Source organism: Nasonia vitripennis (assembly GCF_009193385.2).
Source record: "Nasonia vitripennis strain AsymCx chromosome 2 unlocalized genomic scaffold, Nvit_psr_1.1 chr2_random0010, whole genome shotgun sequence".
Classification (NCBI taxonomy): domain Eukaryota; kingdom Metazoa; phylum Arthropoda; class Insecta; order Hymenoptera; family Pteromalidae; genus Nasonia; species Nasonia vitripennis.
The window spans coordinates 1,540,550-1,552,884 of record NW_022279617.1 but is presented as its reverse complement, the minus strand read 5'-3'; the positions used below and the strand labels follow the sequence as shown (position 1 = coordinate 1,552,884).

Sequence of the window (12,335 nt, the reverse complement as noted above, 5' to 3'; positions counted from 1 at the left end):
TGGTGTTGGTTGAAACTACCGCGAGGTGTGGATGCGCAAATTCGGCAGTCGCCGTTTTGCTCCGCCGCGTCAGGCGTGGTGGACCTAAGAATATATAGCGCCTCTCCCTTTTCCTCCACTGCCGCTGGATGCGTATATTTCCCCAACGCTCCTTTTCTAGATGCGTATAGTTCGATCGCAGGCCGCAAGTGGCGTCATGATCGAATTCGCCACGCATTTTTAACACGTCATCGGCAATCTCTCCTCTAATCTCTGCTTGAACTTGGAACCTCAGCTTGGCAAAAGGTATAATTGCAGCGCACCTTAGCCCTCACGGCCACGATCTCATTTGGAAATGACAATTGAAAACTTGCATATGATCATCGATACCACGGGGGTTTAATTATAACTTAAAAGTTTAGGCTTAAATAATATCATAAGTTGTTTGAGGACTTAAGTGTATTTGTTTTCGTAAAAAAAAATTTTTTTTTGGATTTGGCATTATAATAAAATTATTAACGATTTGCTTGTCGAAATTTGAGCAACCATACATACACGCATGAATGAAGTTGTTAATTTTCATCGTATCATTGGCCGATTACTTTATGCAATCAATAATAAAGTAATAACATAAATTTTTTTTCACAACAGCGTGCGCGGAGCTCGATTTTAGAGTTATTTGTTTTGACGCTAAAGTCATCGACTTAGGCACGCTCTCTCACAGCGTGCGCGGGAATATTTGAAGCGTGCGCGGGGATACCTATCCTGTCGCTGTCATTTGTTTTACATATGTATGATTGCGAAATTGTGTTTCATTAGTGCAAGATGTCTTGTTTATAACCTATTGGTACCTAACCGAAAAGTAAACATGAGTGATAACAGTTCTTGTGATACAGACGATATATCCGATTATGGAAATGAAATTCCACCCGACATCGCATACCGCAGTGTGACAATCAAGTAGCATCTACTTCTGGAGCAGAAATTACAGTTAATCAACCCAAAAAATCTGTAACAGTTTCGTTAAAAAGAACCAAATTTGATTCAGAAGGTCGAGATGATGATAATGAACCACACGCTGAGGATGAATTTTATCAATTAACTGAAACACAGCAAGCTACATGTGGTTCACCGTTGAAAAAACGCAGACAAAACAGTGATGAAAAAAGCGAACAATCATTTACTATTGAAAGCATCGACAAAAATATTTCTTTTCATTTTAATAATTCTAATGTTACAATTAATGTACATAATCATCATAATTAACTACAATGTACGATACACTATATTTGTGTTTTAGTGTAATATTTTTTGATAAAAGATGTAATAATTTTCTATTAAAAATTATTCATTTTTAAATTTGCAAAAATATTTTAGTTTAGTATAATTACACTCGTATATAGCGACAATGTGTGATTATTTATAGTATCTCGAACTGATGTTAGAGACTTGTGGATCTCGAACTAGTTGGCAATAAACAAAAACACTCTCAACCGTTAACTTGAATTAATATGCCGTAAGAAAAGGCTTTGATATTTATTGAAAGATAGAGTGCATTTACAAGTGTTTAAACTACGGAAAAGAAATGAAGGTTACAGTATTAAAGTACTGACGCGTTAACAAACAATATTGTTTAACGGTCAATACTGTGAGGCGAGTCCTCACAGCGCTTCGGCAATACGAAAACTGAATAATACAAATCAGCGAAAGCGGCAGAAGACCGCTCGCGAAACAGGCGGAGAGAGATAGAGTAGGAGCGAGCGAGCGCGCGTTGCCATGGCAACCTCATTGGTGCCGTGCGGGCTAGCGAAAACCGTCGAATTTGAAATTTAGATGACAAGCTTCTCGAACCTTCTCGCTCTTTCTTCGCATATTAAACTAATTTTCGAACAGTGATTTAACGAACTTTTTGTATGAATAAGCTTTCACAGGAGCGTGGCCTATTACCCCCCCGGCCCATCCTGCGACTTTGCTGGATTTTAATTTATAAAAATACTAGTCGATGGTTTTTAATTTGCGCAGCAAGCCTACGTTATTCTTTTATTTTGCCCAGCTTTAGTTTTTTCAGGAAAAATAAAAATAAAATAAAATTTGACTCACTCAACTTTGATTGTTTACAACTTTTTAATCAAGAGTGGGCTTTTATATTACCATGGCTAAAAAAATTGCCCCGACCTAATTTAATTTGCCCAGCCATCAAAAACAACACAGTGTTGTTTATGCAAAATGAGTGAAAGTGATAAGTAAAACTATAAAGTTAACTAGTTCAACCCAAAGTGATTTGATTCTAAAAAATGTGGTGTAAAACGGTGGTGCATTTTTCATCATAAGAAATTCAACCAATAAATGCAGAAAGACTGCTGTCTTTCAAAAACAGCTGGAGCGTTTCTTCAGATTATGACTCTTCTCACAATCTCCACCAAAAAGGCTAAGTTCAAAAATGATATCTACTTGGCTAGTTTTTAATCTTTTTCTTATACTTTTAGGTTACCAACGCAGGAGTCCGAGATGATCTAAGAAGTCAAGTAAGTCTCTTCGGTTTCTTTGAAAGAATTTCAATGTCCGGGGCTGAATTGACAGGACCATGACTATCAGGAGCCAAGGAGTGCGCAGGTTTGCCAAGGGTAGTTACTCTGAGAAGAAGAAGAAGAAGAGAAGATGGGGAACAAGAATAGTTGTTGCGCCTATTTTAGTCCACAGCTTGGACGGAAAGAGCTGTCAGTCGATGGAGGTGCCAGGGGACTCGAGGAACACTTACCCGAAGGTGAAATCAGTAGCAACAATCTCCAACACATAAGCGAAAGAGAGCCTTAGGATTGGGACTCTGATCCATCTTTTCATCCAAGTGCTGGCACAATTTTCATGGAGCGCTCTAAACAAGCTATTGAGAGTGAGTATACTTTTTTAAAGACTCATTTGACAATGAGCATAACGGCTGAATGTGCCATTATAACACTAGTTTATCTTGAACGCCTACTCATATATGCTGGAATAGATGTAATCAACGAGACCAGGACTATACAACCAAAGCTGGACTTGGGTAGGCTGGAGAGCACGTTTATTTCCCGCAAATATTATTTATCGTTTCTAGGTGGAGAGGACCTTAACAAGAAGAAAAGGAGTTGGTTCGAAACTAGAAGTGGCATTGAGATAGCTAGATAGCTCTTTTTTTAGTTCATCAATATCTCTAGATTTTCTATTCTATTTGCTAAATGAAAAGGGATCTTAGAAAAATAATAAATTTAATGTCATCAAAAACTTATTTTATTATTATAAATTATTAAAGCAATCTAAGCGCTTTCGGTTCTCACTCTGACATAAAATATTCCACTTATTTTAATATTTGATAATGCATTTAGAAAATTCTTATTTTTTGTTAAATCGTTTCTTTCTATACACTTGTTATTGGTATGACAAAGTGCGATATAATGGCCCATTCCTCTTTCGTCGAAAGGTGGTAGATACTTTACTACTCCACATAAAATAAAGGTCTCATTTTTCACAATTATTTTCGTTGAAATTGAATTCAAATTAGTCGTTAGTTCTTGGGCATTAATGTTCATTTCAGCTGCATAGGTAGATTTTGTGTAGGCTTCAAGTGTCTTTTGTCCTAGTAAAATTCGTAGACACAAGTCATTGTAGGCACTGAAGGTCATGTTATTAAAGGATAAGGAAATGCCATTTTGGATTGCTTTTTCCATGTCAGTTGTAACTTCTCTGGGAAGTTTTGCACCTGATTGAATCCAATTTTGTAGCCAGAAAGTATAGAAAGCCGTATCGTTTTTTTCTGATAAAACTTGTGTCAGTGGAACAATCATGTTGCCAATATGTGTGCACAAAACTGACAAATAAATATCACTAGAGTCCCCCTCTGGTCTATTTATTTTCATTGTTACAGATGCTGTAGCATCTAATGTTATAGGGTTACCTAGTTTAGATAAAATATCATTGTGAATACTAATTTGCTCTGGTGACCAATACATCAGAAAGAATTTGTCGTATCCTATACCTTTAACAAATCTGTTAAATTCGACATTATTTTTTATGTCAGTTAAGGAGTCAAATAAATTGGATCCACGTTTTATCCCCAGTTTTTTATTTTTTGCATCTTGTTTTGCATTTTGGAGTTGAGATAATTTATAGAGGTATGGTGGTTCAGGATTACCATCTACCATTTCAGTTCTAGCTTTATCTCGCCTCCATTGCTTGGGATTTATATTCATCAGTTCTTCTTCTATCTCTCGTTTGGCTGATTTTTGTAATCGAGGTTTAATATTCTGTGGATGTGGTATAGATCTTGCGTCTACAGCAGTTACAGTAAACTTGATAGATTCTGTCATAGTAGGTATTTGTTCACAAAAGATATGAACTTTACCATCACATACTATACAGGTACCTGTCATCTTTATGTAAAAATCATAGTTTCCTATAACATGTCTATGAAAACTGTATGAATATGGCAACTTTGCAGTTTGATATATTAGTTTTCGCATAAGTGTAGGCCAAACTTCTTTTAAAGATTCAACTTTACGACCATCCTTAAACTGAACTTCAATTGGACTTATCGCATGCCATTGTTCAACTGATAAGTCAATTGTAAAGGTAAGTTTGTACATTTTATTCTTATTGACTGGCATTTTTTTTTTTTTTGAACACAGGTTCATCTGTCTCACTGTCACCACTTTCTTCATCATCATCATCCTCATCGCTTAGCTGAAAATCACCTGAATTTCCACTTTTGTCTTCATCCTCAATGCATTCTTGTAAGCCTTTATAATTTCTATAAATAGTCAATGTGTTGTGCCGGTTTTGATGAACAATATGATGTAAATTCACTGGTTTGATCAAATTATCCAGAGAATCACAAATTTCGACCCATACCTTATCATTGGGACCTTTTAAAGTCTCTCCTTCGTACAGGTCAAAATCTAAAATTGATTCAATGATTTTTTCTGCACTAACTGCAGCTTTGCGGCCAACCATTTTACGTTTATCTGCATAAAATATATTATTTACAATTAATAATATTTATCGTAATTTTGCAAACTCTTATAAGAACTACAACTACGTACCAATATATTGGAATTACATTCATCCCAAAATATTATAAGCAATTACTTTTAAGTAATAAGTTTTTGTTTTTTTAAGAGAAAAAAACAATCTTGGTATTTATTTTCAATTACAAATACTTCACTTTAAATAAAAATTCAATCTATTCTTTACACAGAGCTTGTGTAATGCAGTCAAGAATGTGCATGAATTCAAGAAACAATAGTGAACTTAATTCATTTGTTTTTTCCATAAACCAGAAAGAGGAGCGAAATTTTTTAAATTCTTTTCCGTCTTGCGAATGGCGCCAAAAAGTATGTCCTTGCAAATAATGATAAGGCGTTAAATTTCGCGATACATTAATCTAATTAAAATTGTTTCATCATTATCGCTATTATCTAATATATATTTATGTAATGTTATATGATGTTTGTATTACAAATAAAGTATAAAAATGTAACACATTCAAATCTAATTCAAATCGAACTTAGGTGGCGTTCGAATCACAATGCGATTTTCAATTGTTTCAATTTTTCTATGTTGTTGAAATTTTATAATCGTCTCAAAAATTCGACGTTATTCAGTTCGTGTGATTGTTGTACATACAATTTTATAAAAAATATGGATCCACAAGAACTGCAGTTGATTTTAAACAATAAACGTTTCAATTGCAAGTACTATGACGAAAGAATGAAGTTTGCATTAACATTCATTCTACGAGTGCATAGTACACGTTTCATAAAAGTCTATACAAGAACAATTACTGTGAATCTAGGGAACAATTATTATCAGAGATATTGCTTTTTTGTCACTGGATGCGCTCAGTATGGATTCATTCCAATTTATTGTTATGAAGATGATGAAGAACCTGATTTTGTCTTTGAGATGGATTACAGCATTATTCCAAATATCAAAAGAATACTTCAATTGTCGGAGGATGTAATCATAGCCATTGTCCAAGAAGATAATGAATTTAATTACCAAGGTCATATGAGCACATGGTATTTAAAGCAAACCAAAATTTATTTAGTTTTATTGCCAAGCCATTTAAACTTAATAAATAAAGCTATAGAAAACTTGATGTCGAAAGTTAGAGAAGGAATAAATGAATCTTGTGCAGCATGTATTGGAACAGATTTTTTAAAAGAATTGTGGAATTCAACTGTTGAAGAGTCGAGGGATGATTTTCTTCGTATATTTGAAGATTTAAGCATGCAGTTATATAAACTTTGATCTTTTATACTGAACATTTTTTTTATATCATTTAATAGTACATTGTTTTATAGATTTTTATAATTTCAAATATTGTGTCCCTAATATCAAATTTACTTTTTATACGCATAGCCAAAATGTAAAATTTTATATGATCCTAACAGTTTTTTTTTTAAATAAAATACATTGCAATACAAAAAATTGTGATAAATATGTAATTGGAATTTCTGTCCAGCACTTCCTCTTGTCCACTGCAACACATACATCAAATTTGATTAATTTTTTTCAACTTTTCTGAAACCTATATCATGCATTGTTACTCACTCATATTGAGAGCAGAGACAAAAATGAGTATGAATAAACAATAACTGAACAATGCGCATGCACCAGTCATTCTGAGGTAAGTGTTCACCACAAAGGGAATTCGAAATGGAAAAATGAGCAAGCGACTTCAATAAAAAAAGAAAATTTTTATTGTATATTCTTTATTAAGGTAAATGAAAATGTATACTTTATCTTACAAGTGTTATAATATATGTATGTACATAATTTAATGAACAGGCGCGATCTTTAGATCAATGAGCAGAGCGTTGTTGTGACGTTTACATGCACCGCTTTAATTATAGAATAATCAAACTAAAAATTGTGTTCGTCTTTGATTCTCTGTACTCGCGTACATAACATACATTTATACATTAATCTTCGTTGAGTCGAAAAATTTCATTGTGAAATTTGTAAAATTATTATTTATTTACACGCGGTATGTGCTTTGCTGATTCTTATGTGTAATTTTCATTTTTATTGACTTTTTACTTCTCTTAGCAACGAGTTCAAAAATTGTGATTTACGATTCATTTGACCTTATATGTAATTTTGTTTATTTTTCATTTATTTATTTATTTTTTTCAATAAATTATAACTGCTATGATCGAAAACTTTCTAAGTGCAGACATAAACGTTTTCCCTATTATTTTTCTAAAGTTCTAACAAGGAAAGGTACCCAACCCGAACTCACCGATTTTGATGATTTTCATATATGTTGTAGAACATAAAAAAATAAGAGACACTTATTTTTTTTTATCGGCTAATTTTCACTTTTAAGGGGTAAAAACCTCCCCTAAAGTTAACCCCCAAAAAGCGTTTTTTTTAAATATCTCGGCTTAAAATTAATATTTTTCAATGAAACAAATTGGAGGTTATTTCTTACAAAAAGAGCAAGTATTTCATGGTGATTTGAAGAGTAAGGGTAGCATCCCCTATTTTTTAGGGGTTGAAAACATATATTTTTTGGCATAATTTTATAATAAAAATGTTTAAACCGACTAAAAAAAATTGGAAAAAATGTTTAAACATCCTTAATAACAAAATTTAGTTGACGTCTTTCGGTGTTTTCATAAATATTACCCCTAAGGGGGTAAACCACCCCTAACACAAAATAACTGTAAATATGTAATTCAATACATAATATTTTGTAGAAGGTTTGTATATAGGGGTTTTCGAGATCGCTCTTTACAAATCTGATATCAGATTTTAAAAATACAAAATGGCGAAACCAATGTGGTGGACGAAAATGACGAAAAAAAATTTTAACTTTCACAAAAACTTGTTTACAAATGTGTGATCTTTGTAGCCTGTACATGTGAACTAAAGAGCCTTAAACCCTAAACCCCTAAAGAACAAATAGGCTAAATGGTTGTGCATTTTAACCAAACGACTCCAAACCCCTAACCTCCAGACAAGCCGAAGGCCTATGCTTTACCGTAGACATGAGTATAGACATATTACCGATATTTTATTCTATCATTTTGTATGTAACAAATAACGTCTCGTTTTATGTTTCAATCAAAGATTATTTATTTTTCTGCTTTTATAAATTAGCATAATTTCAAAAGTAATTTCATAAATTATAAAGTATTTCATAAATTGCATAATTATATAATTTTATAAATTCAAAAAGTCCACACTTTTTTGCAAATGAAAAAACATAGGTTAATAAAATTAGTTTATCAAACTCTTTTGCGTTTTGTAATAAAATTTAATGTTGTCAAACTTGGGAGTTTTTCATTGTTACAATTATTTCGTAAGCCGAAAGTTTTTTAGATGAATTCTCGAAGTAATGATTATTGTATCTATAGTAAAATATTTACAGTCTGGAATTCCATAATAATACTATTTGCTACGATTTAATGAATTTATCAAAAAATCTAAATTTAATAATAAATATTATTCTAATTATTATTATTATTTTTCATTATCATTGCTATTATCAGTATTACTGTTATTATTGCTATTGCAATTATGCTTATTCTTCTTCTTCTTATTATTATTATTATATTACTATGATAATTTTTGTTATTGGTAAAAATACATAAAAGAATATTAATACTCGAACTTCATTTGCAATTAAAGAACACGTTTGTGTTCTTTAATTGCAAATGAAGTTCGTGTATTAATATTCAACATGTGGATCATGATATGAATTTACATGTGAGAAATAATATAATTAAACTTCAATCATTGGTTCACAACCAACTATCTTCACCGAGATATATAGATTTGTTTAAATATTCCTGGTATAAAAGCGGTTACGTCAATGAAAAACCAGATAAATTTGATAATCCTATAGATTTCAGTTTTGGAAAGTCTTGTGCAACACATTGTGAAATAGAAGGGTGCACAAACATTGCAATTGTACGATGTGGTTGGTGCAAAAAAGCATTGTGCTTTAAACACTTTTATGAGGACTACCATTATTGTAAAAACATCGTAAAATAATATATTTTATGCTCAATACAAAAAATGCACTATGGCAAAAGATAAAAGATTGTAGATTATTATTATACTCTAATATTATAAACAAAAATACATTATAAGTTGAATTTACAATAAAGGAATTTCAATAACATTCTGATAACAATTTCTACGGAAATTATAAAACTGCTTCACACACAGAATTTTCTTGTTTACAAATTTAGGAATTTGAGGTGGTTTGGTTAAAAAGCACAACCATTTAGCCTATTTGTTCTTTAGGGGTTTAGGGTTTAAGACTCTTTAGTTCACATGTACAGGCTACAAAGATCACACATTTGTAAACAAGTTTTTTTGAAAGTTAAAATTTTTTTTCGTCATTTTCGTCCACCACATTGGTTTCGCCATTTTGTATTTTTAAAATCTGATATCAGATTTGTAAAGAGCGATCTCGAAAACCCCTATATACAAACCTTCTACAAAATATTATGGATTGAAGTATACTTATAGTTATTTTGTGTTAGGGGTGGTTTACCCCCCTAAGGGGAAGTATCTATGAAAAAACCGAAAAACTTAATTTGTTTATTATAGATGTTTACAAATTTTTTCCAAATTTTTTAGTCGTTTAAAACTTTTTTATTATATAAAATTTTTTTTCGATATTTCCGTCCGTCATATTGGATCCGCCATTTTGAATTTTCAAAATCTGATATATTTGTAATCAGCGACCTCGAAAACCTCTATATACAAACTTTCTACGAAATATTATGTATTGAATTACATATTTACAGTTATTTTGTGTTAGGGGTGGTTTACCCCCTTAGGGGTAATATTTATGAAAACACCGAAAGACGTCAACTAAATTTTGTTATTAAGGATGTTTAAACATTTTTTCCAATTTTTTTTAGTCGGTTTAAACATTTTTATTATAAAATTATGCCAAAAAATATATGTTTTCAACCCCTAAAAAATAGGGGATGCTACCCTTACTCTTCAAATCACCATGAAATACTTGCTCTTTTTGTAAGAAATAACCTCCAATTTGTTTCATTGAAAAATATTAATTTTAAGCCGAGATATTTAAAAAAAACGCTTTTTGGGGGTTAACTTTAGGGGAGGTTTTTACCCCTTAAAAGTGAAAATTAGCCGATAAAAAAAAATACGTGCCTCTAATTTTTTTATGTTCTACAACATATATGAAAATCATCAAAATCGGTGAGTTCGGGTTGGGTACCTTTCCTTGTAAGTCTTTATCACATAGCAGGTAAGATCTACGTTTATTGAAATTGTCATGTTTGTAACTACACAATTTTGTGACTCATTAATTTCGAGGGCTTTGTTTTATTTGTTCGAGAAGTACAATTGTTTTTAGTCTGTTATAAAAATCACACAAGTTGTCCAAAGTTTGGGTTAGAGTGGATTTAAACACCATTAAAACATTGCATGAACATATATGTAATTGGAATTTCTGTCTAGCACTCCCCTCTTGTCCACTGCAACACATACAGCAAACTCTAGAAATATAAAATAGTAATATTAACAATCCGTAAAAAATTAACTTTAATTATGAACAAAGCTGTATATTTACTTTTTAACTTCTGCTATTTATCTCGTCTGAACGCAGGGAAAATTATCCCAACCGAGGATCACCAATTCAGATGCTAACTTTCTGACAAACAGCTTTGAGAGTTTCAACAAAATCATTACAATTCCTTTGATTTCTTTGTGTGCACAGAACTGGCTAATTAGGCATTTCTTTCATTTTGTTTTTAGCTTCTCTTTCTTGCGTAAATCTAACAGCTTGATAAACTCTCTCTTCATGCGAATCCATTTCTATACGAATGTCCTGATTTGCGCTAAATTAACACTTTCTCTGTATTCTAAAGCAATTATTTCATCGAAAGCAAATATTAAATTGAATGCATTTTCAGCAATTTCCAATTCATCCATGGATTTACAATACTCTGGAATCTAGACAGAATAATGATTATTACTCTAATGTAATATTCAGCTTAAAAGTTTAAAAAATGATCAAATACAAGGACACTTACTATTGTAGCAAAGAGACGTAATGTTTCCAGATCCGCCAAAATATTACTAACTTTTGTTGTAATGAGTAACATGCAAAGTTTTTCCAATGGTTTATAAGCATAGCAAACTGATTCAGTTTTAACACACGTATGTTGTTTAATGTTTACCAATACTCATTAGTTTTGGCAGACCCTCTATTCTTGCCTTGGTGTTTTCAACAAATGGCTGAGAGATGATGGCTAAACAGAACATTTCATAATCATGATTAGTAAATTAGTAAATAAAAACTGCGGATGGTATAAATTGTCAATATCACACTTGCACACTGCAGCAGCGATAAGTACCATATATCATAAAAAACAATTAATTTAGGTTACATCAATATTTTTTACAATTAAAACCAATATGATGAAATGAAATTTGTCAAATAGCAGTATATTAAGGAAGGATCAAGTTTCTAATGAATGTCGAGAATCAGTGCAACATAATAATTGAAAATTACCCAGAATTGCCTAATCAGGCATGTTGGGCTATATCAAGAAAGTAAGCTATATCAGGAAATCACTTATTATGCTATCAGTGATTCCTGCGAGAAAAAAGTAATAGTCATAAAACATATAAATAAAAAATATACAGTAGAAAACATACTTTTTCATCAATGCCCTAAGGAGTGTTCCTCGGCCTGCTGTTGCGGTAGATGTGGTTTGCACAGATGTAACTGGCTGTTGTAGACGGTATAGGTGTTGAAGTATCTTATACTCCTGGTGTCATTTTGCTGCACAGTTTTTCCAGTAGACTTCCTCTACCTCTACCAGCACTAGTTGCTGCACTTGAACAGCAGGCACAGCTAAGGCCTCTTGTTTTAAATTCTCTTGTTCTTGCATTTTCCTTGCACGCTTCTCTTCTTATTTTAATCATTTTTCTTCCATTATTTATATATATATATATATATATATATATATATATATATATATATATATATATATATATATATATATGTATAGTATAATATAGTATATATGTACATTCTTCTTCAACATCCTTTTTAAGTCTTACTTTATCGGCAACTCCTTGTTCAACTGTACTAGCCGTAATTTTGTTATTTCTAACATATTTTTTGTTTTGGTTATGCTTTCTCATATCCTACAACAATGTCTTTTCCTGCGAAAAAATATCGTATCGATAGATGCGTTAATCCATTTGATATTAATATAGGACACAGCAAATCTCTTAGGAAGATCTCCAAAGAATTTCAAGATGTCTATCCTGATTATCCAACATCTTCACTGATTTGTGATACATGTAGAAAATCCTTT

At 31.8% G+C, this 12,335-nt stretch overlaps 1 protein-coding gene and 1 long non-coding RNA gene across 2 annotated transcripts in view; one reads left to right on the top strand and one right to left on the bottom strand.

Annotated features, from left to right (window-relative positions):
- The window catches only part of LOC100115042 (SET and MYND domain-containing protein 4), a 656,582-nt gene that overhangs the window by 457,448 nt on the left and 186,799 nt on the right, over positions 1-12,335 (top strand). The window lies entirely within an intron of this gene.
- On the bottom strand, positions 10,285-11,844 carry LOC116416536. The gene is made up of 4 exons (XR_004226918.1): positions 11,668-11,844; positions 11,040-11,258; positions 10,577-10,959; positions 10,285-10,502 (listed from the first exon to the last, which is right to left on the bottom strand). It is a non-coding gene; the product is annotated as an uncharacterized LOC116416536 (long non-coding RNA).